Here is a 24,346-nt window from a genome sequence, read left to right as displayed (position 1 = left end):
ACCTTTTTTCGGAAGGTTCAAGTGTAGTTCACTTTGGGTTGAGTGAATTACCCAAATTTATTCTGATAATCGGTTAATAGTTTGCTGCAAGTAGAGGATGCTGATGAGGAATGTGGTAATTCCGAAACAGCTGTACATCCAACCATCTTGTAGTCTATAGGGCTTTGCCCAAATAAATTTGACAAGCATATTTACTATGGGTGGAGTCTTCTATGACTCACAAATTGCATATATAGATATTTGTTTGTAAATATGTGTAGTTTTTTTTTTTTTTTTTTAAATTTTTAATAGAATACAGATAATTTTTAAATTTTTCTATTCTAGGTGCCCTGATGTTTGTCACAGGCGTGGTACCGATAAGTGTCCTTATACGTACCAAGCAACAACATATTGTTTTAGTAGTTGAATGTTCTGAACAAACTGGATTTTTTAAGGAAAAACAAAACGATTTTCTATAGAAATAAAATTTTGACAACATTTTCTATAGAAATAAAATTTTAAGAAAATTTTCTAAAGAAATAAAATTTCCACAAAATTTCTTATAGAAATAAAATCTAGATAAAATTTTCTATAGAAATAAAATTTTGACAAAATTTTCTAAGAAATAAAATTTTCACAAAATTTTCTATAGAAATAAAATTTTGACACAATTTTCTGTAGAAATAAAATGTTGACAAAATTTTCTATAGAAATAAAACTTTGAAAAAATTTTCTAGAGAAATAAAATTTTCACAAAATTTTCTAAAGAAATAACATTTTGACAAAATTTTCTAGAGAAATAAAATTTTGACAAATTTTCTATCGAAATAAAATTTTGACAAAATTTTCTATAGAACTAAATTTTGACACAATTTTCTAAAGAATAAATAAATAAAATTTTCACAAAATTTCCTATAGAAATAAAATGTTGACAAAATTTTCTATAGAAAGAAAATGTTGACAAATTTTTCTATGGAAATAAAATGTTGACAAAATTTTCTATAGATATACAATTTTGACAAAATTTTTTTATAGGAACACAATTTTGAAAAAAAATTTCTATAGAAATAAAATTTTGACAAAACACAATTTAGATAAAATTTTCTATAGAAATAAAATTTTCACAAAATTTTCTAAAGAAATAACATTTTGACAAAATTTTCTATCGAAATAAAATTTTGACAAATTTTCTATCGAAATAAAATTTTGACAAAATTTTCTATAGAACTAAATTGTGACACAATTTTCTAAAGAATAAATAAATAAAATTTTCACAAAATTTCCTATAGAAATAAAATGTTGACAAAATTTTCTATAGAAAGAAAATGTTGACAAATTTTTCTATGGAAATAAAATGTTGACAAAATTTTCTATAGAAGTACAATTTTGACAAAATTTTTTATAGGAACACAATTTTGAAAAAAATTTTCTATAGAAATAAAATTTTGACAAAATTTTCTATAGAAATAAAAATTTGACAAAATTTTCTATAGAAATAAAATTTTGACAAAATTTTCTATAAAAATAAAATTTTGACAAAATTTTCTATAAAAATAAAATGTTGGAAAAATTTTTTATAGAAATAAAATTTTGCCAACATTTTCTATAGAAGTCAAATCTTGACAATATTTTCTATAGAAATAAAATTTTGACAAAATTTTCTATAGAAATAAAATTTTGACAAAATTTTCTATAGAAATAAAATTTTGACAAAATTTTCTATAGAAATAAAATTTTGACAAGATTTTCTATAGAAATAAAATTTTGACAAAAATTTCTATAAAAATAAAATTTTGAAAAAATTTGCTATAGAAATAAAATTTTGAGAAAATTTTCTATAGAAAAAGAATTTTTAATTAAAATTTATTATTATATGAGCTTTTATGGACAAATGTGGTATCACAATGGACTGATAACTTTTATGGACAAAGGAGATTAAAGAACTTGGTTTCTATAGTAATAAAATTTTGATACAATTTTCTATAGAAATAAAATTTTGACAAAATTTTCTATAGAAATACCATTTTGACAAAATGTTGTATAGAAACACAATTTTGAAAAAATTTTCTATAGAAATAAAATTTTTAAAAAATTTTCTATAGAAATACAATTTTGACAAAATTTTCTATAGAAATAAAATTTTGACAACATTTTCTATAGAAATAAAATTTTGACAAAATTTTCTGTAGAAATAAAATTTTCAAAAAATTTCAAAAAAAAAAATTTGAAAAAATTGCTATAGAAATAAAATTTTGAAAAAATGTTCTATAGAAATAAACTTTTGACAAATTTTTCTATAGTCATAAAATTTTGATACAATTTTCTATAGAAATAAAATTTTGACAAAATTGTCTATAGAAATAAAATTTTGACAAAATTTTCTATAAAAATAAAATTTTGACAAAATTTTCTCCAGCACTAAAATTTTGACCAAATTATCTAGGAATAACATTTTGACAAAAATTTCTCTAAGAATAAAATTTTATATGGAAATAAAATGTTGACCAAATTTTTTATAGAAAAGTAAATTTTCTACAGAAATTAAATTTTCACAAAATTATCACTAGAAATAAAATATTGACAACATTGTATTCCTAGAGAAAATTTTGTCAATATTTTATTTCAATATTTTATTTCTAGTGATAAACAAAAGTTTCTCTAGCAATAACATTTTTAAAAAATTTTGGACAGAAATAAAATTTTAATCAAAAATTTCTCTAGGAATAAAATGTTCACAAAACTTTCTATAGAACTGAAAAGTTGATCAAATAAAAATAAATTTTTGATCAAATATTTTGTGGAAAAGAAAATTTTCTGGAGGAATTAGATTTTGACAAAAATTTTATATAAAAATGAAATTTTGGCAAAATTTTATATAAAAATGAAATTTTGACAACATTGTCTTTAAAAATAAAATTAGACTAAATTTTCTATAAAGTCAATGTTATCTTTTAAAAAAATTAATTCTCGTTAGATCGTACTATTAGAGTCAATTATGTGCAAGTTCTCCCTTTTTTTTAGAAGTAGCAATTTTCCCTTGTTGGTGCAAGCTAAAAATATTTAAAATTTCGGCACATCTGTAATACAAGGGATGTGAATATACACCGAAAGAATTTTCTTCGTAAAAAGAACGAAAAATTTCGTTAAAAGTACGAAATTTGTCATTGTTTTACAACCAAAGAAACTTTTCATTAAAAGTACGAAATATTTCGTACTTTTTACGAAGAAAAGTTCTTCCAAAATTTTCGTAGTTTGTAAGAAAAAAATTCGTACTTTTTATGAAGAATCTTCGTACTTTTTATGAAAAATCTTCGTACTTTTTATGAAACAATTTCGTTCTTTTTATGAAAATGTTGCGTACTTTTTATGAAAAATTTTCGTAGTTTTTATGAAAAATGTTCGTACTTTTTATGAAAAAATTTCGTACTTTTTTCTGAAAAATGTTCGAACTTTTAGAAAAAAAATTATAGTCGGAAGTGCATTTGGTTGTAGTTGCAAGTGTGAAAAATGACATCACAACTTTACATCTTAAGTTTTTGAATAATTTTGAGTTTTATTGCTTCACTTTTATTCATAGCGCGCTATCACCCAAATGAGAAGTAGCATAGACTTGCATAAAAAAATAGAATAAAGGAATACACTCAAGCACATTATAAAAGACAATTTAATGCCGCGAAGCAAATTTTACAACTTCAATGAAACTTCTTCGTTATTTCAAAGAAAATGTTTCGTACTTTTTATGAAGAAATTTTAACGAAGAATGTTTCGTAAAATATTCGTAAAAACTTCTTCACAAAATTCATGAAATGTGAAGAAAGTTTCGTTAAAAGTACGAACTTTTTACGAAGAAAAGTTAATGTAGAATGTTTCGTAGAAGTTTCGTATATTCGTAAAATGTTCTTCGTAAAATTTACGAAAATGAATGAAAATTTCGTTATTTTAATGAAGAATTCAGGAAGAATAGTTAATGAAGAATTCTTCGTAAAATTAACGAAAAGAATTCTTTCGGTGTACAGGATCATAAAATAATAAATAACTTCCAAATAAAATAATAAATAATTTCTTTTGAAGAAACCTTTTTTTTATAATAACCACAAAAATTTGATCAAAAGCTGCAAAATAATTTTCTTTTTATTTGGTAGTTTTTTCATAAATTTTTTTCTGTTTGCGTTGCGAAAATCCCTTTCGATTTTTTATTTGTTTCCCATTTTGGTTGATATTTCCTAATAAATGGTAAAATATAGTAACTAAGTTATTTTCCATCGGTATTATCACTCACCTAAATTCAATTCCATAAAATTGGCACTCTTTTTGATGTCACCAATAATGAATCAAAGTAAATGAAATTCCAAACACCTATGTGATGCAACATCAAAGGAATAAATGGCAAACCACCAACAAAACAAAAATGGCATTTTTAAAAAGCAATTTCCGGCACTAAAATTCACAAAAAGCAAAAAAGGACAAAAAAGCGAATAAGAATAAAATAAATATTATTCCAATGGTGTTGTCCATGAATACACAAGCGACCAAAAACTCTTTTTGGCATAGTTTTCAATGCTATTGCAAAAAAAAATGAAGCACTACCACGACAAATATTGGGAAATGCCACAGCGATAAAGAAAGAAAACCGAACTTCATATAACGAGAAAAAAAATTGAAAAAAAACGAGTATTGAATTGTATAACTGAAAATTCGTTTACTTTGCTACCACTATTTACTGCCATGCTACTATTGACCCGGTTAGTTTGCCAATACCGGCGGGTGGTTTAGAATTCATCTGTCTATGTGGCCTCAAAGTTTATTGACAACAAAGTTAATATTTTGCAATAGGATGATGGAAATTACCATAAACAAGTTAACAAAAAGAGGGTCTGACTATATTACAAACTTTTCGCCTTGTAGATCAACATTTTTGATACCATCTCAAATATTCTTGAGAGATTATCCTTTTGCGTTGGCGGTCGAACCGTAATGTCTGCAATTGCATTTATTGCCCTCCGGCAATCTGTGCAAATTTAGCACATACCGTTAAGGCACACCTGCAGGATTGTGCTATGGTCCGGTAATCGGAAAAAGGTCTCAGTATCTGGTTCGTCCACATATACATCCAGTCCAGTCCTCTCTCCCATCTTCGATCCATCGGTGTAGCAGTTATTTACCTCTTCTGATTGTTCTAGTGTCCCATTCTCACATAACATACCTTCCTTGGATACTAAGAATAATGGGTTCAATCCCAGTATCGACCATATACAAAAACGTTTTTCAGCGGTGGTTTATCTTCTCTCAGTAATGCTCGCGATATTTCTGAGTATTTCAAAAATTCTCTTAAGTGATTTCAATTAAAGGAAGGATTGCTTGTCATTGAGCTAAACGTAGAATCCGGCAGCAGTCATTGATAAGATATTTCCCTGTGGTATCTTTTATGGTGTCCCATTCTCACGGTCACGCCAGTGTAAGACTAATGCGGCTTTTTGGAACAACAAAAATGTATATAATTGCCATAATTGCCACCTTTGGCAAATCTCAGAATACTCAAATAGGCCCCACGTGAAAACGAAGCACAATCCCAAAAGGGAATTGAAATATTGGTGTTTTATTTTCATAATGCAAATGGGCATCATGAATAAAATGAAATTACTCAAAAAAAAAAACATAAATATTTGGTTTTGTTATTTTCCAAATAATTTATTGAGGTCCTACTCACGGTTGCCATTCGTGCCAACAATAATCTACCAAAAGTTGAATTTTGAAATTGAAAAATTTTTTTTGTTGGTCTAAATTTCATTTCTATTGAAAATTTTGTCAAAATGTTATTTCTATTTCATGTTAGTCTGATAATGAAACAGGCAATTGACGTCCAAATGCATTATATCTAATTATACAATTATTTTTCGAGCTTTATGGACAGATATAGATTAAGGAACATGGTTAATAGAGCCATTGAAAAGAAAAGAAAAAATCTGTCCATAAAGCTCGAAAAATAATTGTATAATTAGATATAATGCATTTGGACGTCAATTGCCTGTTTCATTATCTGGCTAACATGAAATATAATAAGCAACGATGAGCCCGTCGTAAAACTAGGAAAAACACGACTAATGCACGCGTTAGAATTGTTGTTGTATCCTGGAAACCAGTTTCTGTTAATTGTCATATGTTGTAGTTGACTGTAGAAACAATAAGCATTGTTCGACTGTTCACCACTTAGGTGAATTCTAACAAATTAGCTTTCTAAAAATAAATTTCGTGTTGTTGCATTACTATGTAACAAAACGAAATAAAAATAAGATTAAGGGACTTGTAAGTTATATGAAAAGATGATGTACAGTGGGAGAAAAGATTTCTACCAAAGTATATTTTTTTTACAGAAAATTTTGTCACAATTTTTTTTCTAAAGAAAATTTTGCAAAACTTTTATTTTTTAAAATTGTTTTTTTTTTTTTTTTTTTTTGTAAAAAAATTTATGTCTATAGAAAATTTTGTCGAAATTTCATTTGTATTAAAAATTTTGTCACAATTTTATGACTATAAGAAATTTTGTCATAATTTTATTTCGTCATATTATTGTTGTTTTTTTTTTGATCTCAGCTTAAAGCCATGCATTGACTACACTACAAGTGTAACTTAACCAACAGAGGAAAAGTATGCTTGTCAAATTTATTTGGGCAAAGCCCTATAGACTGCAAGATGGTTGGATGTACAGCTGTTTCGGAATTACCACATTCCTCATCAGCATCCTCTACTTGCAGCAAAACTATCAACCAATTATCAGAATAAATTCGGGTAATTCACTCAACCCAAAGTGAACTACACTTGAACCTCCCGAAAAAGGGTTTGATAGTCGGCTACTGATTAAACAAATTTGCCAGCATATCTCTTTTCCTTTGCCAAACTCAAATCATCGATTTGAATGTATTTGACTGGGTTTATTTTTGAGCGTGCTTCCTCTATCTTCATTCGTTTTGTTTGTTATTGTTGGCTTCTCTTCAATCGTTATTGTTGTTTTTTTTTTTATCTCAGCTTAAAGCCATGCATTGACTAAACTACAAGTTCAACCAACAGAGGAAAAGTATGCTTGTCAAATTTATTTTGGCAAAGCCCTATAGACTGCAAGATGGTTGGATATATTTTTTTTATATTTTTATTTCATATTTTTATTTCTATAGTGAATTTTGTCAAAATTTTATTTCTATCAAAATTTTACTTTTTTTTTGTCAAAATTTTATTTCTATAGAAAATTTCGTCAATATTTTTTTTCTATAAAAAAATGAATAAAAACTCTGTTTTGTGAACTTCTTTGGCTAAATTTTATTTCTATAGAAAATTTTGTCAAAATGTTATTTCTGTAGAAAATGTTGACAAAATTTTATTTTTGTGTTAGTTTTTGATTATACTTTTGTAGTAATTTAAAAAAATTTTCAAAATTTTATTTCTATAGAAAATTTCGTCAAAATTTTATTTCTATAGAAAATTTCGTCAAAATTTTATTTCTATAGAAAATTTGTTTTTAATTTTATCTCCATAGAAAATTTTGTCAACATTTTATTTTTATAGTAAATTTTGTAAAAAAATCAATGTATCAAAATTTTATTTCTAGAGAACATATTGTATAGATTTTATTTCTATAGAAGATTTTGTAAAAAATTTTATTTCTATAGAAAATTTTGTAAAAAAATTTATTTCTATAGAAAATTTTGTCACAATTTTTTTTCTAAAGCTAATTTTGCCAAAATTTAATTTTTTTAAATTGTTTGTTTTTTTTTGTCAAAATTTTGTTTGATATAGCAAATTTTGTTTCTATTGAAAATTTTGTCAAAATTTTATTTCTACCCAAATACATTTTTTTACAGAAAATTAAATTTAATTTTATTTTGAATTTTTTTGTCAAAATTTTATTTCTATACAAAATTTTATCACAATTCTTTTTTTTTAACTTTTTTGTGAAAATTTTACTTTATAGAAAATATTTTCAAAATTTTATTTCTACCAAAATATATATTTTTTTTACAAAAAATTTTGTCACAATTTTTTTGTAAAGAAAATTTTGCAAACTTTTTATTTTTTAAAATTGTTTTTTTTTTTTGTAAAAATTTTATGTCTATAGAAAATTTTGTCGAAATTTAATTTCTATTAAAAATTTAGTCAAAATTTTATTTCTATAGAAAATTTTGTAATAATTTTATTTCTGTAAAAAATTTCGCCACATTTTTATTTCTATAGTAAATTTTGTCAAATTTTATTTCTATCAAAATTTTATTTTTTTGTCAAAATTTTATTTCTATAGAAAATTTTATCCATATTTTTTTCTAAAACAAATGTATAAAAATTCTATTTTGTGAAATCTTTAGGTTAGGTTAGGTTATGTGGCAGCCCGATGTATCAGGCTCACTTAGACTATTCAGTCCATTGTGATACCACGGTGGTGAACTTCTCTCTTATCACTGAGTGCTGCCCGATTCCATGTTAAGCTCAATGATAAGGGACCTCCTTTTTATAGCCGAGTCCGAACGGCGTTCCACATTCCAGTGAAACCACTTAGAGAAGCTTTGAAACCCTCAGAAATGTCACCAGCATTACTGAGGTGGGATAATCCACCGCTGAAAAACTGTTTGGTGTTCGGTCGTAGCAAGAATCGAACCCACGACCTTGTGTATGCCAGGCGGGCATGCTAACCATTCCACCACGGTGGTTAGCATCTTTTGTCAACATTTTATTTCTATAGAAAATATTGTCAAAAATTTATTGTTGTTTATTTTTTGTTACAAAAATTTAATTTCTATTAAAAATTTTTTAAAAACTTTATTTCTATAAAAAATTTTTAAAAACTCTATTTTGTGAACTTTTTTGTCAAAATTTAATTTCAATCATATTTGTTGGTTTGATCTCAGCTTTCAAACCATTGTGTTGACTAAACTACAAGAGTAGCTTAACCAACAGAGGAAAAGAATGTTTGTCAAATTTATATATAGACTGCAAGATGGTTGGATGGACGCACGTTTCGGAATTAACACATTCCTCATCAGCATCAACTACTTGCAGCAAAACTATCAACCAATTATCAGAATAAATTCAGGCAGTTCACTAAACCCAAAGTGAACCACACTTGCACCCTCCGAAAAAAGGTTTATGATAGCCGGCTCATGCCGAAATAAATTCACACAAACATCTCTCTTAGTTAAGCTACTCTTGTAGTTTTAAAGCTGAGATCAAAACAACAAATATGATTGAAGCACAAACCAACAATAAAAAATACACAAAATTTAATTTCTTAAAAAAATTTTGTCAAAACTTTATTTGGATAAAAAATTTTGTTACAATTTTTTTTTTTAACTTTTTGTTTTTGTCAATATTTTATTTTTATAGAAAATTTGTCAAAATTGTATTTTTATAGAATTTTTTTTAAAAGATTTTTATTTTTGTTTTTTTTTTAACTTTTTTTTTGTCAAAATTTTATTTCTATAGAAAAGTTTGTCAAAATATTTTTTTCTATAGAAAATTTTGTTAAAATTTTATTCCTATAGAAAATTTTTTTCAAAATTTTATTTTTATAGAAAACTGAAGTACCTTTTTGTTGGACATGAGATTTTGCAAAATCTACCACAACATCAAGAATTCTACCAATCACCAAACTGTAAAAAATCTACCATTATTCTACCTACTGTGGCAACCGTGGTCCTACTTCATGTAGGTTTTGGGGTCCATTTTCAGGGGGCCCTCGTTGCATTGTTCATCGTCAATTCGGTTTTATTTGCTCTTAAAGCAAATATTTAGACATTAGAGGGAAATTTCGTTCGTCTAAAATATCAAGCCGGAGGACAGTATTTTTTCTTTATATGCCACTGTCACCAGTTTGAAAAATTATCACTCCTATGTACACACACCCTATCCGAAGGCATAGCCTTTAGTGTTTCGCAATGAAAGTACTTTTCATGACAATTCTGTATAGATTTTGTACTTGGCACGAGTTGGATCAATATTGGATTTCGTTTATGTTGTTTTTTTTATTCCTTTAGTTGATTGAATTTTATAACAGTTTTATTCCACAAAATATCATTAGAACTTGCTACATATTTTCCATGTTTTTCGCAAGGGAAGTTACAAATTTGTTTATTGATATTGGAAGGCAAATTATATTTATATTTTTCCATAATTTTGTGTCACACCAATTTTAAATGAATTTAAATTTTTTATTCGATATTGGGTATACAATTTTTTGCCATTGCTTTGAAATTGAGTTTTTCAATTATTTTATGATTGTTGGCCGTGGCTGGTGTTGTGCTCGAATTTCTATATTGAATTGATTGACCCGCATTTTGATTGGGAACGAACGAACGAATCATTTATTCATGCAAATTATTATTATTGCAGGGTATAAATTGTTAGTCAATAATGGATGAAATCAGAGAGAAAGAGAGAGAGCGAGCGAGGGAGGAAGAAATAACTCAAATTTCAATTGGCATAAAATTTTGCATACAAACACATCCACACCGGTGCACTGTGCACAGTGTTTTGAAGTATAATATTTTAAATGTTTAAGGCTATCAAATATTGCTTATTAATTTCTTATTTGTAAATAAATATATCGATTTCCAATATCAAAATATTTTGAAATACGTTCCACCACAATGCATCACTTATTCCATCAGAGCCATCTTTCACCACTCAAGTGGCAAATTACAATTAATAAATAAAAAAAAAACCAAAATGATTCATATCGATTCGTGACAACGGAGGCAATTCGATGCCAATGTTGATGGTGATGAGGTTGATTTATTTTTGATGGAAAAATTTATTGCTAATTGCACCACGTAGGAAGCATTGAAGAACACAACATCGTCAATCATAGCAATTGAAATTGTAGTTCATTGACCGATATTCTAATTTCATATGAATGTTGAATAGTTCTTTTGCTAATTGCTTTGGTAAAAGCAATAGAAATGGGGAAATCGACTAATTAAAAAAAAAAAAATAATATAAACATTTCTAAACAATTTTGCTTATACATTTTTTTTAAATATTTTGAGAACAGCACTAAAAAAAATATGGGTTCACCATGAAGAATAATTTTGGTTAATTTTAGAAAATTTAGATTATTTTTAAAAAATTTTAACTAAACAGAATTACAAACGGTGAAATCACGCCTATATCACAAAAATAAGTATTTTTTTTTTTCAAGAAAATTTATTAGACAAAATTATTTTTTTTCACTTAAAGAAAATGTGGTCGTTTGAAGGAAAAATTGGAGTTAAAAATTGCAGGAATGTCTTTAGTGCCATACGAAGTCCATGATGGGCGCATTTGTAAAAAAATTTACAAATTTAAAACAATAATAAACTAATTTGTGAGAAGTACGAATTTAGTAAATCTAAGCTTCATTTGTGTATAATTTTTTCCCTGTTTTTATACCCACCACCATAGAATGTTGATGGGGGTATAATAAGTTTGTCATTCCGTTTGTAACACATCGAAATATTGCTCTAATACCCCATAAATTATATATATTCTGGGGCGTGGTGAAATTTTGAGTCGATCTAAGTCGGTCCGCACGTCGGTCCGCACATCCGTCCGTCCGTCCGACTGTTGAAATCACACTAACTTCCGAACGAAACAAGCTATCAACTTGAAACTTGGCCCAAGTAGTTGTTATTAATGTAGGTCGGATGGTATTGCAAATGGGCCATATCGGACCACTTCTACGTATAGCCCTCATATAAACGGACCCTCAGATTTGGCTTGCGGAGCCTCTAAGAGAAGCATATTTCATCCGATCCTACTGAAATTTGGTACATGGTGTTGGTATATGGTATCTAACAACCATACAAAAATTGGTCCACATCGGTCCATAATTATATATAGCCTCCATATAAACCGATCCCCCGGTTTGGCTTGCAAGGCCTCAAAGAGAAGCAAATTTCATCCGATCCTACTGAAATTTGGTACATGGTGTTGGTATATGGTATCTAACAACCATGCAAAAATTGGACCACATCGGTCCATAATTATATATATAGGCCCCTTAGAAACCGATCCCCAGATTTGGCTTGCGGAGTCTCAAAGAGAAGCAATTTCATCCGATCCTATTGAAATTTGGTACATGGTGTTGGTATATGGTCTCTAACAACCATACAAAAATTGGTCCACATCGGTCCATAATTATATCTAGCCCCCATAGAAACCGGGAGCCTCAAAGAGAAGCAAATTTCATCCGATCCTACTGAAATTTGGTACATGGTATTAGTATATGGTCTCTAACAACCATGCAAAAATTGGTCCACATCGGTCCATAATTATATAAAGCCCCCATATAAACCGATCCCCAGATTTGGCTTGCGGAGGCTCAAAGAGAAACAAATTTCATCCGATCCTACTGAAATTTGGTACATGGTGTTGGTATATGGTATCTAACAACCATACAAAAATTGGTCCACATCGGTCCATAATTATATATAGCCTCCATATAAACCGATCCCCCGATATGGCTTGCGGAGCCTCTAAGAGAAGCAGATTTCATCCGATCCTACTGAAATTTGGTACATGGTATTAGTATATGGTCTCTAACAACCATGCAAAAATTGGTCCACATCGGTCCATAATTATATAAAGCCCCCATATAAACCGATCCCCAGATTTGGCTTGCGGAGGCTCAAAGAGAAACAAATTTCATCCGATCCGGCTGAAATCATACAAAATTTGGTCAATATCGGTTCATAATCATCCCAATAAACACAAGCATTGGAGAAATGCTTATATTCAATGCACTTTCAAACATTTTTTCAAAGAATTAGATTAGAATTCAATTTGAGAAATTGTTGAGAAAATCGCGTTCTCAACAAAAAACAGACATTACCCTCAACAGTAGAATTCAACACGTTAGCAACAATTTCTCAACATATTAGCAACAGCTTTTCAAACTAAATTTAATTTTAATGCTTCAAACCTATTAGAAAATTTTTTGAAGGCAAGCACTTTGCAAGGCCATTTGAATTAATGTTGAACATCGGATTCACTATCAAATTGATATGGTGTTACATGTGAAAAATACTCATCCTTGTGTTTGTTGCGTATAGTTGCCACTCGAGCCAAAAATAAACTACCAAAATTTTATTTCTATAGAAACTTTTGTCAAAATTTTATTTCTATAGAAAATTTTGTTAAAATTTTATTTCTATAGAAAATTTTGTCAAACTGACTTATATACGTATCGGTCTTTTTATACCCTCCACCATAGGATGGGGGTATATTAACTTTGTCATTTCGTTTGTAACACATCAAAATATTGCTCTAAGACCCCATAAAGTATATATATTCTGGGTCGTGGTCGCTAACTTCCGAACGAAACAATCTATCGACTTGAAAATTGGCACAGGTAGTTGTTATTGATGTAGGTCGGATGGTATTGCAAATGGGCCATATCGGTCCACTTCTACGTATAGTCCCCATATAAAAGGAACCCCCAAATTTGGCCTGCCGATCCTCTAAGAGAAGCAAATTTCATCCGATCCGGCTTAAATTTGGTACATGGTGTTAGTATATGGTCTCTAATGACGATGCAAAAATTGATCCACATTGGTCCATAATTATATATAGCCCCCATACAAACCGATCACCGGATTTGAACTCCGGAGCCTCTTGGAAGACCAAAATTCATCTGATTCAGTTGAAATTTGGTACGTGGTGTTAATATATGGCCTCAAACACCCATGCAAAAATTGGTCGAAATCGGTCCATAATTATATATAGGCCCTATATAAACCGATCCCCAGATTTGACCTCCGGAGCTCTTTGGAAGAGCAAAATTCATCCGATTCGGTTGAAATTTGGTACCTAAAGTTAGTATATGGTATCCAACAACAATGCAAAAATTGGTCCACATCGGTCCATAATTATATATAGCCCCCATATAAACCGATCACCAGATTTGACCTCCTGAGCCTCTTGGAAGACCAAAATTCATCTGATTCAGTTGAAATTTGGTACACAGTGTTAGTATATGGTCTCTAGTAACCATGCAAAAATTGGTCCACATCGGTCCATAATCGGTATATAATTATATACAATCCATGGTGGATGGTGCATAAGATTAGGCGTGGCCGAACTTACGGCCATATATACTTGTTTTAACTGGCATTTGTTAGTACGTGAATAGCTTTATTAATATACTTATTAGAAATAAAACTTCGTTAAATGAGATCTGTATCCTAATTTTAATGTAATTATAATTTAAATCCAGATAGGTCGCTAAAAATTTATTTATTTTAAAGAAACTGCATTTTTTGCTTCGAATCAATACTAAAATCCTTAAGGGAGGGTCAAAATCTTTGAATCCTAGTAATTTTTTTTTTTTTGGCTGTATAAAATTTTTTCCGCATGACCACGATAAGTAAAATCGGAAAATTTCCCTTCCAGTTTCGTGCAATGGATGATCAGCGCAAATCGAATAGCGTCATCGAAATCGGTTAATAAATGTAACCGGAAACCAGCGAACACCAAATACATAGACGAATGGACGAGTCGATCGGTATATATTTTATGGAGTCCAAAATCAATATTTCTGGTAGGCACATTTTTTGGCAGATTAAAGTTATTATACACTGACCACGATGTGGTTTAGGATATAATGATAAAAAATATAGAACTTTACTTTGTTAAATTGCATATCCACATCAGCTACCCACTATACTTTTTTAATGTACCCATCGGAAGAAACAACTCTTAGGCATCCTCTACGATCGCCATATTCAAGTGTGTCATAGCTATTCATTATACTTGATTATTTGGAGTAATATCCGAATTTCAAAAAATCTGCCCAGATTACGAGATAGCAGCCACCGTGGTGCAATGGTTAGCATGCCCGCATTGCATACACAAGAACGTGGGTTCGATCGATCGAACACCAAAAAGTTTTTCAGCGGTGGATTATTCCACCTCAGTAATGCTGGTGTGATTTCTGAGGGCTTCAAAGCTTCTCTAAGTGATTTCACTGCAATGTGGAACACCCTTCGGACTCGCCTATAAAAAGGAAGGCCATTGTCATTGAGCTTAACATGGAATCGGGCAGCACTCAGTGATAAGAGAGAAGATCACCAATGTGGTATCACAATGGACTGAATAGTCTAAGTGAGCCTGATACACAGGGCTGCCACTTAACCTAACCTATCTAGCTCGCATACATAACCCGATTTGGATGCAAACTGTGAAATCTTAAAACTTGTCACAATTTTGCAACTTTTGTTAAAAATATAATCACTCTTGTTATATATCTCTCACTTTACAAAATAAATAGATATTTGAAACTTTTCATAGATATCAATGTTCAAAATGAAATTTTAATTAAAAATACTATAATAACTCAAAATTTAAATAAAAATGTCATTCTTGTGGCCGCCAAAAAAAAAAAATACTCCAGTGCCAAATAAATTTAAAGGTTCATTAACTTTACAACTTTTACAAAACTGGATCCCTCACTCCCACACCCAAAAAAACATATGACTTTTGTTTTAAAAAATATTTTTGCCATAAATCTAGAAATCTTCGTCGACTTCTTCTTCGAAAGAGAATAACTTCTGTCACCATAATTTACAACAAATCTGTTCACTTTGTTTACAGGCTGGACGACCATAGATGATTGTTCTTCTTTTGTTCGTTCTCTGCTGTACATCTCGCATCTTGCTTCCGAAATAAACTTCCAACGATTTTTGCTACTATGCTGGCATCATTTATTTATTGTGAAACATAATTCATTGCTCGAATGCTCCATAAATAGCATCATAACAGCCATAAATGCTTATGATAAATTGTCGCATTATGCTGGAGTTAAAAAAAATTGGTGCAACTACTACAGCTTCTGTTTCTCCGAAAGTGCCAACCACTGAGTTGATTTGGTAGAGGAAAAAATCCTGGCAAACATTTTGCAGTGTTTTTTGTTGACTCTATTAATATGGGACCCATAAAATGAGCCGCAAAAGCTAAGTGAAGGAGGAGTCCAATTTAAATTATATGATAAACAACAACAACATTTTTTTATTGGAGAGTAAATTAAATTTAATTTCTTGGGGAGTAAATTAATTTTAATTTTGGGCCAGATTGCATTATGAAAATTAACCCCTATATTTCAAATAAAAATAAAAAAGTGGGACCTATTTTCGAGATTTTATGAATTGCTTATATTGGACTAAACATTTTTACGTCAAAATTAATAGGCTTTATAAAAAACATATGAGCAATATACCTGTTTCATTAGGGCTTTGCGGCTAATTTTCCTGATGGCCATTTTCATACCGCCGCTTTTGTTGAGTAACAGAGATTTCCGTTTTGATGATTTGCTTAAATACCACCAAACATTTGGAGAAACTATTACCAAAAAACCGAATTTATTCTGATAATTGGTTGATAGTTTTGCTGCAAGTAGAGGATGCTGATGAGGAATGTGGTAATTCCGAAACAGCTGTACATCCAACCATCTTGCAGTCTATAGGGCTTTGCCCAAATAAATTTGACAAGCATACTTTTCCTCTTTTGGTTAAGCTACACTTGTAGTTTAGTCAATGCATGGCTTTAAGCTGAGATCAAAAACAACAATAACAATTTTATTTCTATAGAAAATGTTGTCAAAATTTTATTTCTATAGAAAATTTTGTTAAAATTGTTTTTCTATAGAAGGTTAGGTATAGTGGCAGCCCGATAGTACAGGCATACTTAGAATATTCAGTCCATTGTGATACCACAGGGGTGAACTTCTCTCTTATCACTGAATGCTGCCCGATTCTATGTTAAGCTCAATGACAAGGGACCTCCGAATTTGAACGGCGATCCACATTGCAGTGGAACCACTTGGAGAAGTTTTGAAACCCTCAGAAATGTCACCAACATTACTGAGTGGGATACTCCACCGGTGAAAAACTTTTTGGTGTTTGAACCCACGACCCTATGTATGCAAGGTGGGCATGCTAACCATCGCACCACGGTGACTCCCTTTCTATAGAAAATTTTGTCAAAATTTTATTTCTATAAAAATTTTGTCAAAATCTTATTTCTATGGAAAATTTTGAGACAATTTTGTCAAAATTTTATTTCTATAGAAAATTTTATCAAAATTTTATTTCTATAAAAATTTTGTCAAAATCTTATTTCTATGGCAAATTTTGTCAAAATCTTATTTATATAAGTAATTTTGTTAAAATTTTATTTCTATAGAAAATTTTGTCCTAATTTTATTTCAATAGAAAATTTTGTCAAAATATTATTTCTATACAAAAATTTGTCAAAATTTTATTTCTATCGAAAAATTTGAGAAAATTTTGTGAAAAGTTTATTTCTATAGAAATTTTTTTCAAAATTGTATTGCTATAGAAAATTTTGTCAATATTTTATTTCTATAGAAAATTTTATATCTATAGAAAATTTTGTCAAAATTTTATTTCTATCAAAAATTTTGTTAAAATTGTTTTTCTATAGAAGGTTAGGTATAGTGGCAGCCCGATAGTTCAGGCATACTTAGAATATTCAATCCATTGTGATACCACATTGGTGAACTTCTCTCTTATCACTGAATGCTGCCCGATTCTATGGTAAGCTCAATGACAATGGACCTCCGAATCTAAACGGCGATCAACATTGCAGTGAAACCACTTAGAAAAGCTTTGACATTACTGAGTGGGATAATCCACCGCTGAAAAACTTTTTGGTGTTTGCACCCACGACCCTATGTATGCAAGGTGGGCATGCTAACCATCGCACCACGGTGGCTCCCTTTCTATAGAAAATTTTGTCAAAATTTTATTTCTATAGAAAATTTTGTCAAAATTTTATTTCTATAGAAAATTTTATCAAAATTTTATTTCCTAGAAAATTTTGTCAAAACATTATTTCTATGGAAAATTTTGTCAAAATCTTATTTCTATAGGAAATTTTCGCAAAATTTTATTTCTATGGAAATTTTTTCAAAATTTTATTTCTTAGAAAATTTTGAGAACATTTTGTGAAAATTTTATTTCTATAGAACATTTTGTCAAAATTTTATTTTTCAAAATTTTATTTCTACAGAAAATTTTCTCAGAATTTTATTTCTATAGAAAATTTTGTCAAAATTTCATTGCTATAGAAAATTTTGTCAAAGTTTTATTTCAATAGAAAATTTTGTCAAAATTTTATTTCTTAGAAAATTTTGTCAAAATTTTATTTCTTAGAAAATTTTGTCAAAATTTTATTTCTATAGAAAATTTTGTCAAAATCTTATTTCTATGGGAAATTTTGTCAAAATTTTATTTCTATAGAAAATTTTGTGAAAATTGTATTTCTGTAGAAATTTTTGTGAACATTTTATTTCTATAAAAATTTTTGTCAACATTTTATTTCTATAGAAAATTTTGTCAACATTTTATTTCTATAAAAAATTTTCTCAAAATTTTATATCTACAGAAATTTTTCTCAAAATTTTATGTCTATAGAAATTTTTGTAAAAATTTTATTTCTATGGAAAAATTTTTCACAATTTTATTTCTATAAAAAATGTTGAGAAAATTTTATTTTTATAGAAAATTTTGTCAATATTTTATTTCTATAGAAAATGTTGTCAAAATTGTATGTCCATAGAAAATTTTCTGAAAATTATATTTCTATAGAAAATTTTCTCAAAATTTTATTTCTATAGAAAATTTTGTTAAAAATATTTTATACAGAAACTTTGGTCAACATTCTATTTAAATAGAAAATTTAAATATATCTTGATGGGAGAGGAATGTTTTGCAAAATCTCCCAAAACATCAAGAATTCAACCAATCTACCTAACAGTAAAAAAAATCGACCATTTTTGATAGAATTCTACCAGCTGTGACAAGCGTGATCTCAATCCGTTGGGCTTTTGCCCCTAGGGAATTTGGAGAGTAAGCTTTGCACTAAGAAATATCAAAGTGTGAATTAACTCAAGACGCTGTTTCGCCCAGAATGTGCCAAGATACCGCAGATACACTTTCGTCTAGCGTTTAATGGCGTTGTCAGCCATTTGAAGGATATAAGTTGTTCCAAAGGTAGCAAATTGGAATAAATCTAAACTGATTCTAAAATTTGATGTTATTTCCGAAATCTCCAAATTTTTGCAACACATATTTGCTCTGACAGTATATCATTTAAACTTGTGCATGCAATTCTATCAAATTTTCTCTCGATTTATTTCGCTCCTATAACAGCCACACCTCCACAAGTGTATGCTGGGTTACTGAGCATATACTTTCGCAGCACAGTCCAATGGCTAATATGAACATCAAAAATATTATAACTTCCTTTAGATGAATGTGTGACCATGCATGGATTTATAGAGAATGTTTATGTTTGTTGTGGATGAAATCTTTCTAAAAGTCCACTCTTGCATGATAACAATGGCGCTTTAATCGAAAGAAGACTTTAGAGCTAAATTGCATTGACATCAAGCCAAATTGTCCATATTGTCTCCAAATATAAGCAATGAACAAAAGAATTGTATGACTTGGTGTCTGTCTCTCTAATTTTCGAGATCTTTGTTAGTGGCCTAGGACAATAGCGATCTATGCAAGTATAAAATTATATGGCATCCAAATTATCGCTATGATAGAAAGAGGGGTTCTTGAAAAAATACAAAATGAAGAGCAAATATATATGGCCAATTTAATTGAAAACATTTATTGAAAGATATTTTAATTAATTTAAATTGGTCCATTACCTAGCATACTACCTTTTTGGAGCCCATAAAATTAGAACCCCATCGAACTATTTTTTTTTCTCGGAAAATTGTATACGATGAAAATTCTTAATATTAATTACAAGGCTCTTGTTCTTCTGTGTAAATATTAAATAAATTAAATAAAAATACATCTTTAATAAAATCAAACCATATCTCTTCTTATTGTGTGAACACATAATTTCTCTTCAGGATTAATACATTTAAAGAAATTTCTTTTGATAATAATCAATAGATTGGCATTCCATTTATTTCAATACTTTTAGAGTTTCATGTTACAGAGTAATTTCACTTGATCTCATTGTGTCAACACCCAATGCCCCGTCACCGAAATTCATTAGGAATTACAAAATAATGTAAGTTGTAGTGGGAGGAATGACATGGAACATATGTCGATAGAATCACTTCATTCATCACTTTTGTATTACATTCAATTCGATTTGATAGTTGTAAATGAAACTTAAATGGAAATACAAAATTCTCTCTGTATATATAAGAGGGAGAATGAGGGAGAAACATGACTACATATATACACATACACATATACAACATATGAGTACATGTTCAGATTAGAGATTTTGTTTCATTTGATGAATATAGGATTTCTACCTCGCTCTCTCTCTCTCTTTCTGACTCTCTTTGTTTACTTTAGAAAGCAATTTCACACACATTGAATTGCTGAACATTTGTTCACATTTACACACTTTTGTTCTTTATTTACATGAGAGAGTATTTACACTTGGCTCACTTCAACATACAAGGCCAACAATGTTGGATAATAAATTGAATTGTGTTAAAATAAATGGCATTTAGGACTCTTGAATTAGAGTGCAATATCCTTATTTTGTAGTTTTTTTTCTATTTTTCTATTTTTCTAGTACATGTAGATGTATGTACTTTGTACTTAAATTACAGTTACTTCGTATGTAGTTGGCTAGTTATTTGGGTTATTTTTGTTTGTTTTCTTTGTGTGCCAATTGCTTCTCTAAACCCTGAAAAGAATTTTGCTTTTGTAATTACTTAACAACGATGATATAGACATTTTCTTACCAAAAGTCCTTTGGAATTTCTACTTTGGAATTTTCTACTTTTGATAGGATGCTATTCTGAATCGGTTGTAAACCCTTAAAATTTTAATTGATTTTTCAAAAATATTCAATTAGAAATTTTATTGATTCGACAATTTTTTTAATTAAAACAAAAATCAATGATAAGGATTAATAGTATCAATTAAATTTTCTGGTGCAACCAACAGGAACGATCACAGACATAGTGTTGGGAGTTTTTCCACAAATTGGGAATATTTTTTAGTAAATTGGGATGATTTTTTTGAGTTGGAATTGGGGATTTATTGGGGAATTGTCAAGAAATAGAGGATTTTTGTGGAAGTTTTTTTTTTTTAAATCTCTTCAGTATAATAGATCAGGTTTAGAAAAAGAGTCTGCATGAAATTCTTTTTTCTGCATTCTAAAAATGGACCTAAAGAAGTATAGCGATTCATTAAAAACTAAACAATTATGCTCCACGGTATACACATGGTATTTAAGAGACCCAAGTGCTAATTTTAACTCTGCTTGGCTAAGACATTTTTCTACCTAAGACGAAATATTAACCTCTCGTCTGCGTACATCACTGATCTGGACAATAACATGGAATAATTTTTATTGATTATCTTGAGAAGGAAAAAACATCAACAGTGACTATTATATGGCGTTATTGGAGCGTTTGAAGGTCGAAATAACGGCAAAACGGCCCCATATGAAGAAGAAACAAGTATATACGGCCGTAAGTTCGGCCAGGCCGAAGCTTATGTACCCTCCATCATGGATTGCGTAGAAACTTCATCTAAACACTGCCATCCACAATCGAATTACTTAAGTTGCGGTAACGCTTGTCGATGGCAAGGTATCTTAAAACCTCCTAACACCATCTTCTAAATTGTATGTAAGTCCATACGTGATATATATTAAATCAAAAAAGATCGATCCAATACGTATATAATTCAGTTTGACAAAGTAGACATAAAATTTTGACAAAATTTTCTACAGAAATAAAATTTTAAAAAAATTTTCTATAGAAATAAAATTTTCACAAAATTTTCTATAGAAATAAAAATTTTGACAAAATTTTTTATAGAAAGAAAATTTTGACAAAAATTTCTACAGAAATAAAATTTTAACAAAATTTTCTATAGAAATAAACTTTTGACAAAATTTTCTATAGAAATAAAATCTTGGTAAATTATTTTTGGCTCGAGTGGCAACCATGATTATGAACCCAATAAAATTTGAACAAAATTTTCTATAGAAATAAAATTTTGACAAAATTTTCTATAGAAATAAAATTTTGACAAAATTTTCTATAGAAATAACATTTTGACAATGATGAACATTTTATTATGAACCGAATAAAATTTTAACAAAATTTTCTCTAGAAATAAAATCTTGACAAAATTTTATATAGAAATAAATTTTTGGTAGATTATTTTTGGCTCTAGTGGCAACCATGATTATGAACTGATATGGACCAATATTTGTGTGATTGGACCAATTTTGGTACGGTTGTTAGCGACCATATACTAACACCACGTGCCTAATTTGAACCGGATCGGATGAATTTTGCTCCTCCAAGAGGCTCCGGAGGTCAAATCTGGAGAATGTTTTATATGGGGGCTATATATAATTATGGACCGATATGGACCAATTCTGGCACGGTTGTTAGAGACCATATACCAATACCATGTACCAAATTTCAGTCGGATCGGATGCAATTTGCTCCTCTTTGAGGCTTCGCAAGCCAAATCTGGGGATCGGTTTATATGGGGGCTATATATAATTATGGACCGATGTGAACCAATTTTTGGATGGTTGTTAGAGACCATATACCAACACCATATACCAAATTTCAGCCGGATCGGATGAAATATGCTTCTGTTAGAGACTCCACAAGCCAAATCTGGGAATCGGTTTATATGGGGGCTATATATAATTATGGACCGATGTGGACCAATTTTTGCATGGTTGTTAGAGACCATATACCAACACTATGTACCAAATTTCAGCCGGATCGGATGAAATATGCTTCTGTTGGAGGCTCCACAAGCCAAATCTGAGGGTCCCTTTATATGGGGGCTATACGTAAAAGTGGACCGATATGGCCCATTTTCAATACCATCCGACCTACATCGATAACAACTACTTGTGCCAAGTTTCAAGTCGATAGCTTGTTTCGTTCGGAAGTTAGCGTGATTTCGACGGACGGACGTGCTTAGATCGACTCAGAATTTCACCACGACCCAGAATATATACTTTATGGGGTCTTAGAGCAATATTTCGATGTGTTACAAACGGAATGACAAAGTTAATATACCCCCATCCTATGATGGAGGGTATAAAAAGTGTTGTTCCACCAAGACAACGCACCGTGCCAAAAGTCATTGAGAACGAAGGCAAAAAAGCATGAATTGGGCTTCGAATTGCTTCCCCACCCACCGTATTCTAGTTCTCAGACCTCAAAAGGATGCTCGCAGGGAAAAAAATGGTTGCAATGAAGAGGTGATCGCCGAAACTGAGGCCTATTTTGAGGAAAAACCGAAGGAGTTCTACCAAAATGGTATCAAAAAATTGGAAGGTCGTTGTAATCGTTGTATCGCTCTTGAAGGGAACTATGTTAAATAATAAAAACGAATTTTGACAAAAAAATTTGTTTTTCTTTGTTAGACCGGGGACTTATCAGTCAACCTGTTATATCCCACAAATATGGTTCATATCGGCAAACACACAAAGAAAATCTCATTAAAATTGAGCCAACGAAAGTTTTTCATTGTTATTATGAAACATTTTCATTAAGGGAATGAAAATATTCGTTAATAAAGGGTGATACGGTCAAAATTTGGTCAAGGAAAAACGCGTGTAAATCGGTGAAATCGTTTATTCAGTTAGGCTTTCGCTTTTCCAAATCCGAATTGCCGGGCCTCACGCTTGACACCTGCCATCAGATTTTTTACAGCCACCTTGACCACCTTCTTCGCCGCAGAAAGCCAGTTTGCCTTGAACTGCTGCTCGTCCTTGGCAGTTTTTTTTGGTCTTCTTTAGGTTCCGCTTGACAATAGCCCAGTATTTCTCAATTGGGCGGAGCTCTGGCGTGTTGGGAGGGTTCTTGTCCTTGGGAACCACCTGCACGTTGTTGGCGGCGTACCACTCCATGGCCTTTTTACCGTAATGGCAAGATGCCAAATCCGGCCAAAACAGTACGGAACAACCGTGTTTCTTCAGGAAAGGCAGCAGACGTTTATTCAAACACTCTTTCACGTAAATTTCTTGGTTGACAGTCCTGGAAGCTATGAAAATGCTGTTTTTCAAGCCACAGGTACAGATGGCTTGCCAAACCAGATATTTCTTTGCGAACTTTGACAGTTTTATGTGCTTGAAAATATCTGCTACCTTTCCCCTTCCTTTTGCCGTATAAAACTCCTGTCCCGGAAGCTGCTTGTAGTCGGCTTTGACGTAGGTTTCTTTGTCCATTACCACGCAGTCAAACTTCGTCAGCATCGTCGTGTACAGTCTCCGGGATCGCGCTTTGGCCGTCGTATTTTGTTTATCATCGCGATTTGGAGTCACTACCTTCTTGTAAGTCGATAGTCCGGCTCGTTTT

The sequence above is a fragment of the Haematobia irritans genome, chromosome 5 (genome assembly GCF_050003625.1).
Source record: "Haematobia irritans isolate KBUSLIRL chromosome 5, ASM5000362v1, whole genome shotgun sequence".
Lineage (NCBI taxonomy): Eukaryota > Metazoa > Arthropoda > Insecta > Diptera > Muscidae > Haematobia > Haematobia irritans.
Note: the sequence above shows the minus strand (reverse complement) of the source record.